We start from the raw sequence: 23,618 nt of genomic DNA, 5'->3' as shown, positions 1-23,618 counted from the left end.
TTAGCATCCAGATAGACCCACATAAATAGCAGGTTTATCTTTGGCTGCTATAACTTAGCCAGTCAGCAAATGAATATCAGCTTAATAGGCTATGTTTTTTTAGCATCCAAAAAACCCGCAGAAATTCAATGCTGGTTGCTGGATACAGCCCCGGCATTGAATTTCCAGGTTTGCTGCCAACCGCGGGAGTTAGTTGGGCTCCCTCCTGCGGTCTCACATCCATAATTCCAACATAGCATAGAGCTTCATCAGTATATAAACACAGAGGGGTCAATATTCAAAGTGATTTAACCGGGCAGGAGAAATCACCTGTGCAGAACTATTCTCTGATACTCAGTGGAAATTAACTGGATAGCGCAGATGAATGGCAGAGCTAACCACCTAAGCCCAAACCTGCTATCTAGAGAGTCTTTTACTAAGGCATGCTCACGTTTTTGGTGAGCGCTAAAATTGTTGGCGCGCTAAATTTTAGAGACACCCATACATTCCTATGGGCGTCTCTAACATTTAGCGTGCCCACAATTTTAGCATGCGCTAAAATTGTGAGCGTGCCTTAGTAAAAGACGCCCTTAGTGGGCTGTCTAGCGGTGGAGTTGTCATTTAACTAGTTAAGTGCCAATATTGTGCTATTAACCGTTTATGTTAGATGGCCAAATATGTCCGCATAAATAACTGTCCTATCTTTGGTCAATTTCACGTAACCAGTTAAGGCTGAATATTGACACTTAACTGGTTAAGTGCCGTCTGTCCACACATACCCAGATAGTCAATGCTGGTGCCTGGATATGGCTCAGCATTGAATATCTAAACACAAAGCTGGTGGTGATGAAAAAAACAAAAACAACGCTGACCACCGCCAGATGAATATTTACCCTAGAAGAGCTGACAACCCAGCCTAATGTTTGCTAGAAACATGTGGACGGATATATCATCATACATGTGCAGCCCACAGCAATGCTGCTCTTCTTGTAGCACAAATGGCTAGGACTCCAAGGATGCCACCATAGGGCACAGTGCACATGTGTGTGCCATTGCAGAATGCCTCTTTTCACAAGACGTTTCTAGCTGGGCTTCTAGGTTTGGCACTCTTCACTAGGAAGGCTCCTGCAGTTACTTGCGCAACATAAGAGGTGGTTGCCCTTGCCTGATGGCACTGGTGCCTCATCGAAAGCAGCAAGTACTGGAGTTGCCACAAGTGCCTTGTAGGTGTCTGCTAATTATACAATACCACCATCAGTTCCATTGGATTTTTCCCCTTAAGTTTAGTGCCACATAGGTTGGAAGCCTTCTCACGAATTTTGGATGGATGCAAACAAAGGAAGTGAGGCAATAAAGACGACAAGGATTCCAAGTGTTAAATATACAACCTTTAATCTTATCAGCAAGTCCGATTGTCTAACCCATAACAGATGTGGCTGTGTTTTGGCACGAGTGCTTGCATCAATAGAAAACAATAAAATATATATATAATAAAGATACAAATCATAACACCCATAGACTAAGACTGGCATACAAAAGATATATTATATAAAATATATAAATAAATGAATACATAAAAATGCATAAATACTTGTGTGCAAAACCATATATATATATAATTAAAAATGAGGACATAAATATTTAAATATGTGACAAAATATACAAATATATAAAAAATATATTAAAAAAGTGTGCTAAAATTACATGCAAACAAACATCAGTAGAAAATGAAAGCTATAATGATTAGCTAGTGATCACGAGTACACCATTAAAAAATGTATAAAAGCATGAATGGAGGAGCATAATCGAACAGGGCGCCCAAGTTTTCCTCAGGACGACCATGCAGGACGTCCCAGCGAAGGGGCGGAGAAACCTGTATTATCAAAACAAGATGGGCGGCCATCTTTCGTTTCGATAATATGGTTGGAGACGCCCAAATCTCAACATTTAGGTCGACCTTAGAGATGGTCGTCCTTAGAGATGGTCATCCCCAATTTTCGGCGATAATGGAAACTGAGGATGCCCATCTCAGAAATGACCAAATCCAAGCCATTTGGTCATGGGAGGAATCAGCATTCGTAGTGCACTGGTCCCCCTCACATGCCAGGACACCAACCGGGCACCCTAGGGGGCACTGCAGTGGACTTCAGAAAAAGCTCCCAGGTGCATAACTCCCTTACCTTATGTGCTGAGCCACCCAACCCCCCCCCCCCCAAAAAACCCACTCCCCACAACTGTACACCACTACTATAGCCCTTAGGGATGAAGGGGGGCACCTACAGTGGTGGAAATAAGTATTTGATCCCTTGCTGATTTTGTAAGTTTGCCCACTGACAAAGACATGAGCAGCCCATAATTGAAGGGTAGGTTATTGGTAACAGTGAGAGATAGCACATCACAAATTAAATCCGGAAAATCACATTGTGGAAAGTATATGAGTTTATTTGCATTCTGCAGAGGGAAATAAGTATTTGATCCCTCTGGCAAACAAGACCTAATACTTGGTGGCAAAACCCTTGTTGGCAAGCACAGCGGTCAGACGTCTTCTGTAGTTGATGATGAGGTTTGCACACATGTCAGGAGGAATTTTGGTCCACTCCTCTTTGCAGATCATCTCTAAATCATTAAGAGTTCTGGGCTGTCGCTTGGCAACTCGCAGCTTCAGCTCCCTCCATAAGTTTTCAATGGGATTAAGGTCTGGTGACTGGCTAGGCCACTCCATGACCCTAATGTGCTTCTTCCTGAGCCACTCCTTTGTTGCCTTGGCTGTATGTTTTGGGTCATTGTCGTGCTGGAAGACCCAGCCACGACCCATTTTTAAGGCCCTGGCGGAGGGAAGGAGGTTGTCACTCAGAATTGTACGGTACATGGCCCCATCCATTCTCCCATTGATGCGGTGAAGTAGTCCTGTGCCCTTAGCAGAGAAACACCCCCAAAACATAACATTTCCACCTCCATGCTTGACAGTGGGGACGGTGTTCTTTGGGTCATAGGCAGCATTTCTCTTCCTCCAAACACGGCGAGTTGAGTTCATGCCAAAGAGCTCAATTTTTGTCTCATCTGACCACAGCACCTTCTCCCAATCACTCTCGGCATCATCCAGGTGTTCACTGGCAAACTTCAGACGGGCCGTCACATGTGCCTTCCGGAGCAGGGGGACCTTGCGGGCACTGCAGGATTGCAATCCGTTATGTCGTAATGTGTTACCAATGGTTTTCGTGGTGACAGTGGTCCCAGCTGCCTTGAGATCATTGACAAGTTCCCCCCTTGTAGTTGTAGGCTGATTTCTAACCTTCCTCATGATCAAGGATACCCCACGAGGTGAGATTTTGCGTGGAGCCCCAGATCTTTGTCGATTGACAGTCATTTTGTACTTCTTCCATTTTCTTACTATGGCACCAACAGTTGTCTCCTTCTCGCCCAGCGTCTTACTGATGGTTTTGTAGCCCATTCCAGCCTTGTGCAGGTGTATGATCTTGTCCCTGACATCCTTAGACAGCTCCTTGCTCTTGGCCATTTTGTAGAGGTTAGAGTCTGACTGATTCACTGAGTCTGTGGACAGGTGTCTTTCATACAGGTGACCATTGCCGACAGCTGTCTGTCATGCAGGTAACGAGTTGATTTGGAGCATCTACCTGGTCTGTAGGGGCCAGATCTCTTACTGGTTGGTGGGGGATCAAATACTTATTTCCCTCTGCAGAATGCAAATAAATTCATATACTTTCCACAATGTGATTTTCCGGATTTAATTTGTGATGTGCTATCTCTCACTGTTACCAATAACCTACCCTTCAATTATGGGCTGCTCATGTCTTTGTCAGTGGGCAAACTTACAAAATCAGCAAGGGATCAAATACTTATTTCCACCACTGTAGATGTGGGTACAGTGGGTTTGTGGTGGGTTTTGAAGGGCTTGCATTTACCACCACAAGTGTAACAGGTAGGGGGGGATGGGCCTGGGTCCGCCTGCCTGAAGTGCACTGCAGTACCCACTAAAACTGCTCCAGGGACCTGCATACTGCTGTCATGGAGCTAGGTATGACATTTGAGACTGGCATAGAGGCTGGCAAAAAATATTTAAAAAGTTTTTTTTTAGGGTGGGAAGGGGTTGGTGACCACTGGGAGAGTAAGGGGAGGTCATCACCGATTCCCTCCGGTGGTCATCTGGTAGTTCTGGAACCTTTTTGAGGCTTGGTCATAAAAAAAATGGACCAAGTCGCCCAAGTGCTTGTGAGGGACGCCCTTCTTTTTTTCATTATCAGTCGAGGATGCCCATGTGTTAGGCACGCCCCAGTCCTGCCTTCGCTACGCTTCTGACACGCCCCCGTGAACTTTGGTCATCCCCGCGACGGAAAGCAGTTGAGGACACCCAAAATTGGCTTTCGATTATGCCGATTTGGGTGACCCTGTGAGAAGGACGCCCATCTTGCGATTTGTGTAGAAAGATGGGTGCCCTTCTCTTTCGAAAATAAGCCTGATATAGTACAAATAAATTTAATTGTGAGGTTTGGATTTTTTCCTCTTCTTTTGGACTATCTCCATATGGATGGATATATAGACACACTGATGGACATACTAACACCAACAGAAGGTATCAATTAAGCATAATGGACCTAAAAAGATTATTTCTTAACACAATGGAAACAGATGACCTTGTGCAGCTTGAATGGTGCTTGACCCCGCCACTGACATTGTTACAAGAAATGATTTATCTTGGGGGAAAGAGCTCTAGAACACTCACTACTGTTTATAATTTAAGAGCAGGCGCTGTATTTATAAGTTCTAGGATATTAATTTCTCCACCAATCACCAAAGGTGATAATTGCAATAAATTAAATAAATTAAGTATATATAAAAGATACCATATACTCAGAACACAAAGAGACCGTATTTTTAGCTTCAAAAAGGTTGATTTAATATACAATTGCACACGAGAGGTAGGTTTTTTAAGAGATCTTTACAGATAATCTGTGCTTAAGTAAGGCAAAGTAGCAGGTCTAGATCAAAAGTTATGTTACTTACAAGTCCTTGTTACATAGTATGAACAGCATGAGGTAAGCACATGTTTGCAGAAGAGGAGCAGGGCTTCTGCAGTGAGTGGACCTGAGTTGCTTGCAGCTGAAGAGAGAATCTGAATCTTGGGGAAACAGCTTTTGCTTTTATATCTTGCAAGCTGCAGGAGGATATGATCACAGAGTCCCAGCACCTGCTTCCTGGCTTGCACTGGATAACTTGCAAGGCATTATGGTTATTGTAGTCTGTTCACATGATCTGCATTATAGGTCTCTCCTTTCTGCAGATGTCCTGGCGTCCATTTGTCTGATAGTTGATGGGAGGGGCAGGTATACCTTTGACAAGCAAATGTCTTGTTTATGGTTTCCCCTCTGAAGTCTTTGTTATCAATAGCTGGAGTTATGCCTTTTCCAGACTATCTGTCTGCTGGTGGAGATGTCTATGTGATTCTTCAAGTATCCACCTTAGTCATGCTTTTGTTCAGTCTTTTTAGTTGGGAGGGCAGAGAGAGTTTTATTTCTCTTTGAAGCACAGTACCTTTTTGTCTCTGTTAAGTGTTTGTAATTAACTAGTCCTGCTATCAGAAGTCCCCAGGAAAAGGGGAAGGGGAGATGAAATTCAGGCTAGCTAATCTCAAAGCTGTATTTTTATATTGTTATATATGATCCAGCAAAATATCATGCTACATATTTCAATAATAAACTGATACCATTACAGCTGTATCAGGTTATAATTCTTTCTTGCATATTGACTGTCATCTATGATTACCTTTTGACATAGGTATCCTCTGATCAGGGCTAAATTGAGACTGCTCATTTCTCTGTTACCCAGTGGAGCAGTTTATCTGCTTTCGTGATACTTTTCATGGATTTCACCAACCTCTGCTGACATTTTCTTAAAATTATGCCAGGCATGATTCTCACTATATTTCATCATTCCACATCTACAGTACCTAAACAGTTTTATTTATAGGGTTGCTGTCTACTTCTTTTCTTATTATTCATTATGTTTTCACATTTTTTAATGACATTTCCAAATATCAACCAAGTAAATACATTTACAGCAAGGTGATATAAACAAGTTAATAATAAACATAAAGATCATACTTCAATAATCTAAATATAAAGAAATATCTCCCGTCCACAAAAAATTGACCCAAGACTACAGAAAAGAAAGGATCTAAATGAAAAGAAACTATCAAGAAAGAGAAGATTTTTTTTTACAGAGTATACAGCTATATTCATGAAGAGTTAACACATTTATTTTTTTTTATTCTTTATTTTTATTGCATTTTTTACAACTTTAAAAGATTATTTTCATTCTTCTCTGAGTTATCCAATCAATTGTTCTAGCTATATTTATGTCTTGTATAGATGAATGAGATATGCCAATATAGAGTTATAATAAGGATCAATATAATACAGGGCCAGCTCAACCACAAGACTAGGCAGTTGCCTAAGGCAGCAACTTCTGTTGGGTGGCTACGAACAGCTGCGGGCAATGCAAGCTCAAAGAGAAGTCCGTGCACACTGTTACCTACAGGAAAGGTAGACAATTTTCAAATAGCAAATAATTTTAAGCAAATGGCTTTTGGCAATTGCCCTTATTGTTGTGCCCTTTTACAAAGCGGTGGTAAGCCCAGCGTAGGCTTGCTGTGTGTCAATCTGGAGCTACTGCTGGCCCAACGCGGGCACCGGTGGAAGTTCCACCCCCAGTGCATGGCATTTCCGGTGCTAGCTAAGATATTATACTTCTGCAGGTGCTAATTGTGCAGCGCCGCACGCTATCCTGTTACTGCTGGGTTAGTGCAGGAGCCCTTACTGGCACCTCAATGCTTTGGGATCTTGCCAGCAGGGCCGCCGAGAGGGGGTGGGGGGGCAAAATTCCCTGGGCCCGGGACTCCAAGGGGGGCCTGACGCTGAGGTCTCTTGCCCTCTCCTGTTTCCAGGTCGCCGGTGCCGCAGTCCCCATTCTACACCTACCTACCCTCTGCTCAGTTCTGTCTACCATCCAACCACCTTCATTTAAAAAAAAACCTCGAAACTGGTAGCGCAGCGCCTTCTGTGTAAAAGCGGCGGATCGCCTTGGGTGGGTCTTCCCTCACTGTGTCCCTCCCTCCTCTGATGTAACTTCCTATTTCCGCGAGGTCGGGACACAGTGAGAGAAGGCCCGCCCGAGGCGATCTGTCGCTTTAAACAGAGAAGGTGCTGCGCTGCCGGTTTCGAGATTTTTTTTTTTTAAATGAAGGTGGTTGGATGGCAGAGAGAAGGGAGCTGAGGGTAGGTAGGTGGACACTGGGGACTGCAGCACTGGCGGCCTGGGAGCAGGGGAGAGAGATTGGGAGCAGTAGCGGTTGGGGGGAGGCGGGGGCAGGGGAGGGGCGGCGGCAATCCTTGGGGGGGGGGGGGCTGGGGGCGGCCTTGCCCCAGGCCCGACTCAGGCTATTGGCAGCCCTGCTTGCCAGGTACTTGTAATCTGGATTGGCCACTGTTGGAAACAGGATGTTGGGCTTGATGGACCTTCAGTCTGTCCTAGTATGGCAATACTTATGTACTTAAGATGATGATATGAAATGACAAAGGATTTTGATGGACTCATTTTAGACTTGACAGAATACACATAGCTGTAGTTCTAGGCAGTGTAAAACTGAATTTTCTTTAAAGGAAAGGTTTACTCAATACAAACTAAATTAGTTGGCTGGGTGTCTTGTTATCTAATAGGTTTAGAGTACCAAACAACTTTGCTAGGGTTGTGCCTGGAAGAAAATATTAACATCTCTGTAAGAGCTACGAAGGAATTTTCCTGAAGCATACAAATTGACCTAGGGAGTAACTTAGATGACTTCATAAAATAACTGGATGAAACCTGACCAAAATATATCATACCACCAAAATATTTCCCGGTGGGCAGGCGCTGTACAGTAATTAAACCCAGGGGCATAGTCAGACCTGACATTTTGGGGAGGCCCAGAGTTAACATGGGGGACACTAGGCTGGAACTTGTTTTTGGATGACAGTGGAATACAAGAATGTAAAAATAAAATAAACAAATAAATAAATAAATAAATATAGGCATGAGTAGTGCTTGGTATAGTCCTAAATAATGCCTTAGAGTGCACTTGATAATGGATTTCTAAGTAAAAAGTCTGTCCTGCATCAACATAAACAACACGCACACATATGGAAACCTTGGAAGAACTGACATTTTTAAATGAAACTTCATTATTCCATAACTTAAACTTTACCATTATAGCAGACTTGAGTCTCTCAACAAACGTCACAATATCCTGGAAAATAATTGCTGCAGTGGCACATATCCCTCACCTTTACTTTATAAGAAATACAAAATACCTTATTAAGCTGAATTAATAAAACAAGTCTCTTGTCCCTTCCTCTGGTTCTACTGCTTTCTCTCCTTTCTGAAGCTGATGTGAACCAGTTCAAGTCCCTGGCGTTCCTAACAGTGTTCCTTCCACCCCCTTCTCCTTATGAAGGAGCAGACAAAGGATTGTCTGCCAAATTACTGTGGTGCCCTTTTACTAAGCCACGTAGATGTCTACACGCGCCCAACATGCACCAAAATGGAGTTACCGAAAGGCTACAGTCCTGCTTATAATCGAACGAAAAAAACGCCCAAGAGCCGACCTAAATCGGGAGATGGACGTTAATCTCACAAAAACGAGTAAATCCATATAATCGAAAGCAATGTTTCAGTGCGTCCGTGTCGCTCGTACGTGGACGTAAAAACGCCCAAATAAGAGGCGTGTCGGGGGCGTGTTAGGGGCGGTGATACGACGTGGACGGGTACAACGTATAACGAATAGCGAAATGGCTCTGGTTGAGCGGGAAGATGGGTGTAATATGATGGACCCGAAATAAAAGCGACCAGAGCAAGGGGGAAAGCGTCTTGAGACCCATTAGCGATTGTGTGTAGTTGGAGAGTGGCGATATTGTTGGTGGAAGAGCGGAAGTGGTGGTTGCAGAGAGAAAGCCGAGCGTGTTGAGTACCTGTGACCGTCGTCTGTGTGCCCTGCCTCTTTTTGTGTCATACCCTTTCACCGTTCCTTACTCCTACTCCTTTGCTCCATCGCCCCCTTCCCCTCCCCCTATCCCTCCCCATTCACTCTTCCCACGTGTATACTCTATTCCCTGACCTCCGTTTGTCTCTGTGTGCCTGTACTGTTTGGCGAGTGAGTGGCCAGAGGGCGTGGTGGCTGGAAGTGACAGATCTGTGTGTGTTGCTGTTTGTTTGACTACTAGTCCTAATACTTGCACTGGTGGTGGGGATATGGATGCACTTAATGCACTTGTGGCATGCATGCTACACGAAGAGGCCACCCACCGCAGGAGGTATTCACGGCCCCGAGTGTTTAGGCCCCGCACCACCTTCCTACAACTCACTGACCAGCAGTGTCTAACAAGGTTCAGGTTTGATAGGGCCACCATTCGTCAGCTGTGCGAGCAGCTGACACCCCTCCTTCAGCCCCAGACACGTAGGAATAACCCCATCCCTGCCCACCTCAAAATCACTTCCGCTCTCTCTGTCCTGGCCACTGGCAGTTTTCAATCCGTATTAGCTGCTAACACAGGCCTCACCCAGGCTTCTATTTCACACTGTCTCACCCAGTTCCTGGATGCCTTCATAACTCACACCTCACACTACATCACTTTCCCCACCACCCCCCAGGCCCTGCACAACAACATGGCCGCCTTCTATGCTGTTGCTAGATTCCCCTCGGTCATCGGTGTGATAGACTGCACACACGTAGCCCTCAGACCCCCCCGGGCACACGAAGCCACCTACAGAAATAGGAAGGCATTTCATTCTATGAACATGCAAGTTGTATGTGATGCCCAGGGGGAGATATTAGACGTGTGTGCCAGGTACCCCGGCTCCAGCCACGATGCCTACATCCTACAGCACTCGGGCATCTTCCGCAGGTTCGAGCGAGGGGAGTTCATTGGTGGATGGCTACTAGGTAAGTGCAACATGCATGTACCACCCATACTAGACCTCCTCCACTGGGCAACCCTCCGCCCTGGCTTCCTCCACCACAACCCACTATCCAAATCCCCCCGCCCCCCCTGTACCTGCTCCAAGCGATACACACTCATCTATCTCATTCTGCTTTTCCGCAAAGGTGACCGAGGCTACCCGCAGAGGACATGGCTCATGACCCCCCTGATCCACCCACAACCAGGGCCAGAAGAAACCTACAACAGGAAACATCGCAGCACCCGGGGGATCATTGAGCGCACCTTTGGTTTATTGAAAAACCGCTTCCGCTGTCTGGACCGGTCTGGAGGAGAGCTGCTCTACAGTCCAGAAAAGGTGGCCAAGATCTTTGTGGCGTGCTGTATGTTACACAATTTGGCCCAGCGCAGAGGACAGCCTCTCCCAGAGGAGCCACAGCCACCACCAGAAGAGGCCCCAGATGAGCTGGAAGAGGAGCCCCCTCCACCCCCAGCCCACAGAGCAGAGCTCAATGCCTACCAGCTTGGCGTAAGAGCAAGACAAAGACTCATTGAAACAAGTTTTAGGTGAATGTAAGTGAACATTTATTTTTTACATACAGTGCATATGTGTTTGGTCAACCCCACCACCACCACCACCACCACCCCCCTCCCACACCCACCCCCCTCCCACCAACCCTCACCCTACAGCATGTCCCATCATTTTCCCCTTCCCTTCCCCCGTCCCCTCCTACCCCTCCCACGCCCTTCCTTTGCAGCTGGTGCTGCATGGGAAGTCTCTTCTGAGCTGCTGCTCCCAGTGTCCTCCTCCCTATCCCCACGGCAGCCTGCGGCTTCGGCTGCACCGTGGAAATCGGGCCACCTTCTTGCTTCTAGTGGTCTGGCCACAGGACCCAGAATGGGAGCAGAATTCGCGGGTGCTGCAGGAGTGGGTGCGGAGGCTGAGGAGCGCAATGCCCACCTCTTAGCTGGTGGTTGCTGGTGGTCAGTGGAGGAGGATGTTGATGGCAGGGGCTGCTCCAGCAGCACGGGGGCTGGAGTAGGCGCGGTGCCCTGAGGGCGCAGGTGTTGGATGCTCTGCTCCAGCCGTCTCAGTTGCTGGAGCACCTCCTGGTGGCCTTCACGGTGCGCCTGGAGGAGTTCCTGGTGTGCTCGCTGCTGTGCCTCCAGTGCTTGGCGCTGCAGCTCCAGTTTCTGCTGGCGGTACTCCTCCAAGCGCACGTTGTGGCGGAGTAGCTCCGTGGCCAGCCGCAGGAGTTGCCTCCTTTGGCCGGATGGCCTCTGGCGGGGAGCTGGGCCCTCCTCCTCCTCAACAAAGTCCTCCGGTGCTGGAGGTGCGGCCTCTGCTGGTGCAGGTGGTGGTGGTGGTGGCAGAGGCTGGACAGCTGGTGCAGGTGGTGGCAGAGGCTGGACAGCTGGTGCAGGTGGTGGTGGTGGTGGCAGAGGCTGGACAGCTGATGCAGGTGGTGGTGGTGGTGGCAGAGGCTGGACAGCTGGTGGTGGTAGAGGCTGGACAGCTGGTGCAGGTGGTGGTGGACGCGGAGGATGCACAGCTGGTGCAGGTGGTAGAGGCTGGACAGCTGGTGCAGGTGGTGGTGGATGCGGAGGATGCACAGCTGGTGCAGGTGGTGGAGGCTGGACTGCTGGTGCTGCAGGCTGTGGAGGTTGAGGCTGGACGGATGGTGTAGGGCGTTGGCCTTGCAGGCCACTAGGGCCAGCCTCCTCTGAGTCTTCACCTGTATAGCACAAGAGTGAGGAATAGTGTTGGTGCAAATAACCCACTTTTGTCTTTCAGCATTCATATACATTGGTATGTCCCCCAACCTGATGACCCAGCAAAGAGATGAGATGGTGAGGAGGAATGGAATTGACACGGGTACGAAAGAGAGAGGCCCGCAGGCAGCTGGGTAGAGGTGGTGGATGAGCAGCCAAGAGAAGGACACCACTCACAACGTTGTGCACAAGCTGTTAGTTGTATAATTGTTAAATTGAACAACATTGCAGCATGTGTTGTGTTACTACTGACTTGCTAAACTGCATAGAACTGCTTTATGACCCCCATTACAGGCTCCTTCAGTTGAATGCATGTGGCCCACACTCAGTAGAGCACAGAGGTCACAGGAGGAACTAGGCACAGTTTGGTAATGGGAAAATAGGAGGGAGTAGTAGGGAAGGACGGCCCCCAGAGTTCTGCCACAGTAGTAACCTACACACACCCATAGGAGCCAACTGGAAAGTAGTATTGGGGGTGCTAAGCCCAGTGACCAACACTCCTCCCTGCACAGCTACATGATCTTTCCTCAATATTGGGGGTGCTCACACACACACACAGCACCCACCCTGTCTGCTTGCTCCTATAACACACATGACCACTACCACTACTCAAATAGAGCTTACAATTAATTCTATAAATATGGGCACACAGGACAAGTAAGAGGAAACCCAATGACAATGGTAGGGATAGGGAGTAAGGGTAGAGAGCTAGTGAGTAGGGGTTACCAGGTCAAAACAGCATCATAAAGGTGGCCTGTTAATATACATAAAGACAGCCAGAGATACTCCCCCCCCCCCACCTATCTCCCTCCCTCCTCCTGCCCCCCACTCCTCACCTCCCTCCCCCTGACCCCAACTTCTATAACACAAGTGTACTGCAGCACAACAGATACCCCAACTGCATAATGAAACACCTACCTGAGTCCTCAGCCTGGCCCGAGGTGTCCATGGAGCCAATCCCGTGGATGCCCTCCTGGGGTAGGAGGGAGTACACCATCAGCTCCATGGGTGTAAGGTTGGCAGTGTCATTGCCTGGGGGATTGGCCCCCGCCTTCCTCCGAACATCCCTCCTCAGCTTCCGCCACTTCCTCTTGCAGTCCTCCACGTCTCTCCCAGCATGGAAGACAGCATTCAGGCTGTCCCGTACTGCCTCCCATTCCCGCTGCTTTACTGTTGCTGCCAGCCTCTGCCCTGTGGGAGCAAACAGACTCCGGTGCCGCTGTACAATTTCTTGCACCAGGAGCTCCACCTCTGCCTCGAGAAAATTACCCTTCCGGGTCGGCGGCATGCGTGGTGGCATTGTACCAATGGGATTTTTGAAAATACGGAGTGGGCGTTTATATGGGCGCCAAGAACGCCCATTGAGACGGGGGAATAGGCGATTCTGATATGGGCGTTTCTTTTTCCATTATACACATAATTCCTAAGCGTGCCCAGCTCAGATAGCGATTAGGAACACATGGTTTCGATTATGAGTAGTAAAGTATGGGCGTCTCCACCTGCCTTCCCTTTCTTCATTGCCATTTTACCTGCCATTTCCTGCACTGAGACCTTGCCGGTTGTTCATAATAATCATTTACAGGGTTTTACCCTCACTTAGCATGCTTGGGTACACCTGTGTATTTAGGGGGGGGGGGAATTATTGTTGGCCCTCAGCCACCACGCCTTCCGTTTCCTCTCTTCCACATCGCCTGATGCTCCCTTCCTTTCTCCCATTCTCTCTGCCTGGTTGTAGCAGGCAGTGTGTGGGGGCCACGGATTTGCTACACTCACCCCAAATCATGCACCCCTCGGTAATGGTCATTTCAATCAGGAAGATGTGCAGCTAATGTTCCAGAAGATAAAAGGCGCACTACACAGTCTTGAAACAGACGTTCATGGTAAGCTCTCATTTGTCTGCCACCTCTTCTCTTTGTGCTCATAGTCAAGGAGTGTGCATTCACTGTATGTATGTAGTCTGGAGTCAGATGTTAGGTAGCTCTGTTTTCACCAGGTTCCTGTGCACTGTACTGTGGGGTTGGCAGGTCCTCAGTGGTGTGGGCCAGCTGTTGGAGGTGCTGTATTGGTTCCCGGTAGGTTCCATCTTCCTTGTTTATGTGGTGTACCCCAGTCCCCATTTATGAAGTGGCCACCCATTCTCAAGGTCCATAGGCGGGGGAGGGGAGAATGATTAATGCAATGGATGTGTATAGCACATTATGGAACATCTTCCTAAATTGCTCCATAGGTAGTAGGGTAGGGAACATGCACATTACATTGTTTTTAATCGGTAGCCTGGACAAAATGATCGAGGTGGCTACAGGTAGTGCCACTGAGGCCTATGACGTGGTGGTGAGGGAGAGGGGTGTGTGTACAGGTACCAACCCAAAGTAACTGGTGGTGGCTAAAGCCTGGTGGCTGCTGTGGCCTAGTGGTTAGAGCACCAGCCTTATAATCATAAGGTTGCTGGTTCAAATCCCACCTAAGGCAAGTCACTTCAGGGACAAAGTTTGACACAAACCCAGAATACTTGAATGTAACACACCTTGATCAACTACTGGAGAAAGTGTGATCACACCTGCAAATAATGAGCACCATTTTTATTTGTGCCCTTCCCTAACACAAGTATTACATTGCAACTGTGATGAAGTAACCATCCATCTATTGGGTTTCCCATTGTTTCCCTTTTGCTCCTCAGCATTATATACCATAGCTGATGTATTCAATGTGAAAATATGAGCCAGCTGTTTGTAGGTCCTTCTTGGGCCCCCCCCCCCCCACCCCACCAATGTGGCTTGTGGGTAAGGATATGTGTCCATCAGACAGCAAACACTGTGTATGTGGTACCTGGAGTTATGTGGAAGTGTGTACCTGGCAGATCACACGTGGTACAATATTCATCTCTTATTGATGGCACTCTGTATTGTGGGTCAGTATGGTGGAGGGGAGGGAGGAAGGGAGAGAGAGATGCTGGCTGGCCATTTTTATTCATGAACACAAATATCCAGCCAGCCTCCCCGGCCCAACCCCCCTGCACATATATAGCCATGCAGGTTGGAATGAACAGGTGGCGTTCTGTCTGGCCAACATTCTCAGACATACATCACCTTCTCATTCACACAGCACATTTAATGCTATGCATATTGCTGCCTCCTTCCTCTCAACTCAACAGCACCATTTGGTGATATGTAATGCACAAGGGAGACAAACACACACACACACACACACCCTGATAGTTATATTATAACAAACATTTATTCCCCCCCCACCCCCACCCCTACAAAATAACCCCAACAATGCCCTCCTCCCCCCCACAACTCCCCACACACCCCAACAATTCCCTCCCCCACCCCCCACAGAACCCCCAACATTTCCCTCCCCCCACACACACAACCCCAACAATTCCATCCCTCCCCCCACACACACAACCCCAACATTTCCCTCCCCCCACACACACAACCCCAACAGGCCCCCCCTATTTAAATTAAGGGCGGCCACGCCCTCTTAGTAAGGCCCTCTGTAGCAGGGCAATGAGCAGCCCCAGCAGTACCCTTAGTGGGCCCTGGAGCTGCTCATTGCCCTGCCGTAGGGCTGTCACCTCCTGCAGCAGCTGTTGCTGGCCAACTAGAAATTGCTGCTGGCCAACTATAAGTTGGTGCTGGCCATCTACCAGCTGCTGCAGGAGGCGCACTACCGTAGCCGGGCCAAAGGCTGGAGGTGGGCCAGGGGACACGGAAGATGGCCCAGGGGATGGAGGTGGGCCAGGGGACACAGAAGCTGGCCCAGGGGATGGAGGTGGGCCAGGCGATGGCGCTGCAGGTGGGGAGGGAGAGCCCTCATAAGGAGCTGCAGGTGGGGAGGGGTCCTCAGGAATGTCTATGATGAGGACTCCCTCCTCCGAGTCCTCCTCCTCCTCTTCTCCCTGGTGGCTCGCCTCCTGGCCTGGCTGCTGCTCCTCCTCCTCCTCCATGTGCCCCTCCTCCTGCTCCTCCTGCTCCTCCTCCTCCTCCTCCTCCTCCTCCTGGAGGTGGTGGCCCTCCTCATCCTGCCGCTCAACTTCCTGCTGGTGGAGCCCTGTGTATGTAAAAGGAGTGTGATTGAGATCAGTGCATACACCATGGCTTGCATAGTGCAGTAGCTGGGTGGCGTGAGGCAGGGGATGGGGCAGGGTGTGGTAAGGCGTAGCCTATGACCACGGGGAATGAGCTGCATCAGATGACATGAAACAGAACCCTGGACCCTCCTCTGACACACACCACGCAGGACATGTGGGCATACCAAATTCATTGCTGACCAGCATGTTTGCATTGTGAGATGCAACGAGGGGTTGATGGGCAGTTGTTGTAGGAGTTATTGGGGGGGGGGGGGCAGTGGGAAGGGTGTTGAGCACAATTCTTTTATGTGATTTAGGCCATAACATGCAGTAAAAGTAGGGCCTCAGGCACCTGTACCAGGACACAGTAATCAGCCACCACAATAAGGGGAATAGTAAAGTGTGGCATATCATCTCATTCATCTCGGGGGGATGGTCGGACGTTGCAAGCACGCTCATGGGAGAACCCCTGCAACCTGCATCCTTGATCTGGGACAGATATGGTATTACTAGGTGGCTATTAGGCACATGGGAAGTGATATTGTACAACACATTTGCTTTATTCATGAAATGTATGTAGTAATGTGTACAGGTGTCCTGTTTTTGAATACTTACGGCGAGCCCTGAGGTGCCTTCGCACCGCCCGGATGAGATCGGGCCTCTCCCGCCTTACCCGGCGGAACCGCCTCCTTAGGGACTCGAGGTCCCGGTGGACTCCAAAGCGTCTGTAAGATATAAGTTTGTAGAGCAGGGGTCAGGGGTGTTGGTCCTTTTTGTCCTCTGCACACATTCATTTGCTATTCACATACCAGAGAGAGAGGGTCTACAGTGTTGGGGGGGGGGGGGCACCTCCATTGGTAGTGAATCATAGGAGCCACCTTTTTACCATTTTGGAGGGTGGAACCCCCAGTGGAGATGACCCCTCCCTCCATACATATTTGATATTGGGGGTGGGGTGGTGAAGCACCCACAGCAGCCACCGAGTTGGTTCCTATGCAGATGATGCCAGAGAGGTGGGCATGAGGCCAGACAGTACCGTTTGTATACATTATAATGTATGCTTGTTAAACTACTTTATATGTGTTATCATGACCATGTTATAAAGTATGGTATAGGTTTCATTGGTCTCATGCTTCCACTATTCGGAGGCGTTGTAACCCACTGGCTGCAAAGAGGGGTTGGAAAATGTGGCCTTCACATAACTAACGAAATTTTCACATAACACTAATAGCATAGTCACGATACTAACCTAACGAAATACATTCTTGTAGGGATGTGGGAATGGTGGTCGTTTAAATAACATACAAATTATTAGTGATTGTGCATGTTCCTATATTACTCATGATCCTTGCATGGACACTCCAGTTACTGGTGGTAACATTGATGATGGAGCTGTTATATGTGTAGGTACAGGAGGGGAGAGGGGTTGGGCCATAACCTTACCTTTCTAATCGTTCCCGGATGCGGGACCAGGCTCGCATGGCCTGCAGCCTGGGGGGCAGGTGGTGGTGCTGTATGAAGAGGGTGTGGCGGTGCCTTACGCACAGCCTGACGAGGAGCAAACTCTCCTCCTCGCCAAAATTGGGCTCTCGCCTTTGTGCCATTTTTCCACGTGTTGGAAAAGAAGTGCCTTATATAGACGACCTTGCGTGAGGGACGTCGTTTCATGCACAGCTCCATATATGGATGACCATTCCATATATGGCCCCTATCAGCACGTGGACGCCCTCGTAAGCATAGACGTCTTTGACGTGCACATGCCTGCAGGAGTGTGAAACGTGCCTTATATAGATGAGTATGACGCACCCCACCCGACCCTTTTCACATATACACAATATGCATTTACTGCATGTTCAGTAGGTGTACAGTGCATGCAGATCCGGACATTCAGATGGGCACATATGATGAAAGTATGGGTGGAGCAGCATGATATGTCTGTAGTTGACACATATATGCGTTCCTCATATATTTCCGTACCCGGATGGCCTGAACAACATGTACTGTACTTGCGATACACCTTTGTACATTATTTTACACACCACGTGATTTGGTCATTTGCACCTGCAATAATCGACCATCTTAGGGCGCCCAATTTAGTCACGCTTCTGCGCTCGTCATTTGATTGTTTTCTTACAGGGATAATCGATTATCGAAAAACGCCCACACTATTTTTCCATTATACAGGTCTATTTTTGGACGTTATCGTAAGAACGCCCTAATTCGTACTTGGACGATCTTTCCATTTTGCCCATCAGTGTGGCCTTTGTGGTAATTTCATTTTTGACGTGCGTCTGCTACGTGTGCCCGAAAAATATTTGTTATTTTCTGGTGTGCGTCAGCTACCCGTGACGCGCGTAGGTCATTACTGCAGGGTTACTGCATGAGACTAACACTAGGTCAATAGCTGGCGGTAAGATCTCAGACCCAAAATGGGCATGCACCAACTTTCATTTTGTCGCACTTCCATTTTTGGCAAAAGTTTTTTTAAAAAAAGGCATTTTTTGCAAGTGCGCTGAAAAATGATTCTGCACGCGCCCAAAACACACGTCTACACCACAGGTCATTTTTCAGCGCACCTTAGTAAAAGGATCCCTATGTGAAGTAACACTAAATCCTGTAAAGTAGCTTCTCAGAGCCTATGTAGGAAGCTTAACAGCACCAAATCTGAACACAAAAATATCAGTAACTGTACCTTTAAAAAGGCACCAGTGAATATCCAGAAGTGCAATATGCTTCCTATTGAAAAAGCCAGACAAATCAGACTCCTATGGATTCACGCACAAATTACATGCCAGCAGAATCTCTCACCTTGGTCACTCACAGAACACAGACCAATCCTCACCAATTACAGAACAATGGACCAAAATTAGAAAAGGAAGCACTGAGAAATCGCATTCTCTGTAAGCAGTACAACACAGGAGAAATAAAAATATAAGATCACTTTCTACCCAAAATAAAACCCACAAATAAATTATCTGGATACTCAAGAAAAGTTAAAAACTGTGGGACAACAGTGATTCAAAGCACTTAGACTAAGGGGTCCTTTTAAGAAGGTGCACCGAAAAATGGCCTGCACTGTTGTAGGTATGTGTATTGGACGCCTGCAGGTCCATTTTTCAGCGTGCCTACAAGAAAGACCTTTTTTGGGGGGCCAAAAATGGACATGTGGCAAAATAAAAATTAGTGCGTGTCCATTTTGGGCCTGAGACCTTACTGCCATCCACTGACTTAGTGGTAAGGTCTCAAGCGTTAACCAGGTGGTAATCGTCAGCGCACGTACACTGCCGATTACTGCCCAGTTAGTGCCACGTGGTAGAAAATAAAAAATATTTTCAGCTGCATGTATCGGACGCGCATATAAAATGGAATTACCGCCCAGGGCATGCGGTAGCTGGATGGTAGTCCCAAATTGACATGCATTGGATGCGCGTAGGCACCTAGGCACCTTAGTAAAAGGGCCCCTAACAAAGTTATGTGGAGGCTTATTTTCAATGAACTTAGACTTACAAAGTTCCGTAATAACCTGTAGAACTTTGTAAACAAGTGCTTTGAAAATGAGCCCCATAGTAACCTATGAAACATTAAGTGCTTTGAAAATAAGCCCCAGTGACTCCAGCCAACTTACAGTATTAATGGAACACAACCATAGAGGCATGGTATGGTCGCATTTTCAATATGGTAATACTAGAGCCCAGCTAAGGAACAGGTTATTTTGAGTTAGTCTTCACTGGACTTGCTTTCCTTGTGCCATCACCATCCAGATGGATAGGCATTGTCTTTTTTTATTTATGAATTTTGAAAATAAATGACAAGTAATTTATTACAATGTCATTGAAACACAGCACCATATGAAAAAAATATAAAATATTGGGTACATCCAAAAGTTCAAAAAGGATTAACACAAAATAATGTTTATAACCATTATTTTAACATTCAGAAGTATTAAATTATTCTGCTTCCTTAGACCACAGATTGAAAGGGGGGGGGGGGGGGGTCTTACATATTAGAGAAGATCCTAACATATTCTTAACAAGGTAAAGCCTCATGAAGCTCCAAAACTCATACATTATCAAGCTTTTTAGAATCTAAGAAGACTTTCAGATGGTCAGGCAAGAAAAAAACATATTTTGTTAAACCTAGGCGAATTATACATTTACACGGATAGGCCAATAGAAAAGATCCTCCCACATCCAAAGTTTTTTGTTTCATTTCCAAAAACAATTTTCTTCTCTGCTGAGTAGTTTTAGTGACATCTTGAAACATCCAAACCTTGGCACCAGCAAATAAAGTAGATGAATTTCAGAAATAAAAACGTAGTATGGTATTAAGATCTTGTTCAAAAATAAATGAAATTAGCAGTGTCAATCTCTGCGAGGTAGCATCCAGTGTTTGTTCTAATATTTCCGATATATTCGCCAAATCCAAACTTTTATTTCCAATAATTTCTGGTTCACCTGGAACCTTTTGTTTCTTCTGAGGCAAATAAAACATTTTATTTATAGGGGGAAAAGCATCCTGAGGCAACTTTAATATCTCCATTGCGTATCTTTTAAACATGTCCAACGGTGAAATCCCAGGAAGTTTTAGAAAATTCAAAATCCTTAAATTTAAGCATCTGTTGTAATTCTCAATTTGTTCAATTTTATTGTGTATGAAAAGTTTATCTTTTACAACGGATGCTTTAAATTCGGAAAATTGTTCTGATTCTTGCTGTAAACTTTTTACTTTATCTGAAAGTTCAGCTTGGATTTTTTCCACTGACCCTTGCAATTCCCCCACTTTCTTAGTTAAGACAGTAACCTCACCTCGAGAGGATACCTCCATTTTCTTCAGTACCTGCCATATCGTCTCCAGATTCACCTCCGTCGTTCTTCCAACGTTCCCCACCAAAACTGGGGACTCTTGCTCCAGAAGCTTCCATTGCAGTTCGAGGTTCCATTCGGAGTTCTCGCCTCTCACACTTCTGGTGGTGCTCGATTCTCCCTCTCTCACTGCAAACGCTACTGGAAGCGGAGGAATCTTTGAAGCTGGGGGAGGGGATAATGATGTTTCGTTAGCCCGTAGAGAGTCCTCTTCTCCAGGGCTCTCTACCGCGGGTCCCGTCTCTCTCGTCCCAAGTTGGGAGTCTCCGGCGAGGTATCGCTCCAAGGTCGACTGGAGTGTGGTCGAGAATGAGGCAGGCGGGATTCCCACCCTCATCGCGCCTTTCCTCTTTGTATGCGGCATTAAATCAGGTAATTTAAAAAGAGGATAGGCAGTGTCTTAACATTTATATCCCACATTAACCCAACCAAACTCAGGTTCAATTTGGTTTACATTTGAAATACAGTGAGACAGAATAATAGAATTCAGTTATATCATGGGAGCAAATACATGGATATGTCTGAAACATTTAACAAAGTTGAGATTAGCATATACACCCAACCTGGGCATTTAAAAATATGTCCTTTAAAGATGCCGCATGTTCAGGAATCATAGCCATATGTATAAACATGCACACATTGAAAAAGTAAATAACTTCTACAGAGTACATCCAAAGCTTAATTTTTATTTTCTCATTTCCATCTTCCAAAATTCTAGACAGCAGATGTACAGATCTGCAGGACACAAAGCAGTCCAAAACAAGTAAAGTCAGAAACGACACAGTTTATACCTAATTGTTCAACCACCCTTAGGATTCACCTTTGGGTTTAAAAAGCAAAACTACGTGCATTTAAGGACTAGATAAATGCCCTTAATATATAATACTTGGTAGCAATACTGAAACAATGATGGAATATTCACACAGCAGGAAGCCTGAGCCAACAGATTTATTTTCCACTGAACATAATTAACTTTGTATGAACTTGGTGGTTAACAGTGTGCTGAACTGGACCATTTTTCCACATTCAGACTGACTCTGGACAGAACTTCTGCATGAAGGAACCCTTTCCCTCATTATTCAATATCCCCCTTTGATATAGTAATAATAAAAAAAGGCAAGTGCACTTTTATACTATACTATTGCATTCCACAAAACAAAAGGAGCAAGTTCCCACATGGCATTTTTTTTTTGATGTAGGCACAGGAAAAAGATGTTAAATGCTCCCAGGTCTCAACTTAAAAAAAAAAAAAACACGAAACCACTAACCCAAACAAACTTAACCAAGACCATACTCACACCTCTAAACTACACCCCACAGCTTCAGCACGATGAGTGCTACTTCAAAAAAGGTCCCCACACAAGGACCAGAAAGACCGTCACCGTGCCCACAAAGATTTCAAAATGTGTCGAACCCACAACAACCTCTTCAAAATGCAGTGTCACAAAAATTACTCTAAATTCCCCCCAAAATCAAAAATCTTCAAAATATAATTTCCAATAGAGAAGAAGAAAAAACTTCCCTCCCACCACAAATTATGCATCAAGAATGCCGCCAAACCCTGCTACAACACAATTGGCTAGACAGGAGCCAATCAGAGACCAACATCGGTTCTTGAGCACAACAAAGAAAATTTCAAAATGGAAAAAAAGGGGTAATAAGGGGCTGTTCCTACTCATGTTATATTCACCCCAGGTGAGTCTGGGGCTTTATTCTTTTTCCATCCTTCTGACAGCAACCAGAATGGGTTACAGGATTACATTCATAATAAAATAGTACAACATATAACAAATTAAAATAAAATTAAACAATGTTTCCAGCCTGAGAATTTCCATTTTAACTTATCAAATTGCTAGATTATAACAAGTAAGTTTTAATAGCCTTATGAAATCCCAAAAGATCATTAACATATCTCACAGAGGGAGGAACCTTGTTCCACAACCAGGTCATAAAATAAGAGTAAGCTCAGGAGCAAGCATATTCTAACTGAAAGGATTTGGCTAGAGGTAAAACAAAATGCATCTCACTCTGAAAGGATTTGGCTGGAGGTAAAACAAAATGCATCTCACTCTGAGAACGTAATTATCACTTAGGAGTATAAATTGGCAGCTTATCAGAAACATATCTTGGTGCCATGCCATTGAACACTTTAAATGCCAACAGCAGCATTTTGCAAATGCAACTTTTTAAACTGGAAGCCAATGCAAAGAACAAAGAATTGGATGAGATTTGATCTTGTAAGCTTAAATTCTTTAAAAGTCAAACAGCTGCATTTTGAACACTGTGAACACCCCACAAACAATGCACTGCAGCAGTGGCGTAGCCAGAAGTCAATATTTGGGTGGGCCAACAGGTTGGATGGGTGGGCACTAGACAGTGGTGTGCTGGTAAATGTTTAACAACAGACTCTCTCCCCGGTCCACCTCTGGGCCCCCCCCCCCCCCCATCCACCTGTGCACCTCCCCTCAAAATTGCAGAGCTGGCAATAGCCGGGGAGAGAGCCTGGGGGGTGGGGGAGGCAATGCATTACTCTCTCCAGGAAAAAAAACATTAAATGATCCCAGGTTCCAATCTAATTCATGTTTAATGTGGGATAAAATGCCATAAATAAGTAAATAAATATAAACTTTTAATGTTGAGCACCTGATTCTCAAAGTGGACATGTTCCAATCATTATAATGAAAATAAAATGATTTTTTTCTACCTTTGCTGTCTGGTGACTTTGTTTTTCTGACCATACTGGCCCAGTATCTGATTCTGCTGCTATCTGTCCTCTTTACTCCGTTTCCAGGGCTTCCTTTCCATTTATTTCTTTACTTTCCGCCTTTCTTCTTCATTTCTTGCTCTGGGTCCTCCGCAGACTTGACTGTCCAGTGGATCCAGCTTCTGCCTATTTTCTTCATCCATGTGCAATTTTCTCCTCATCTCATCTCCTTCCTCACTCTT

The 23,618-nt window shown here is 46.3% G+C and overlaps 1 protein-coding gene across 1 annotated transcript in view; it reads right to left on the bottom strand.

Moving 5' to 3' along the window:
* ADGRA1 (adhesion G protein-coupled receptor A1) overlaps positions 1-23,618 on the bottom strand; it is an 816,325-nt gene that overhangs the window by 3,673 nt on the left and 789,034 nt on the right. The gene's annotated exons all lie outside the window — the stretch shown is intronic.

This window comes from Microcaecilia unicolor, chromosome 5 (assembly GCF_901765095.1).
Source record: "Microcaecilia unicolor chromosome 5, aMicUni1.1, whole genome shotgun sequence".
Classification (NCBI taxonomy): Eukaryota; Metazoa; Chordata; class Amphibia; order Gymnophiona; family Siphonopidae; genus Microcaecilia; species Microcaecilia unicolor.
The sequence above is the reverse complement of the archived record's forward strand: the minus strand, read 5'-3'. Positions and strand labels throughout refer to the sequence as shown.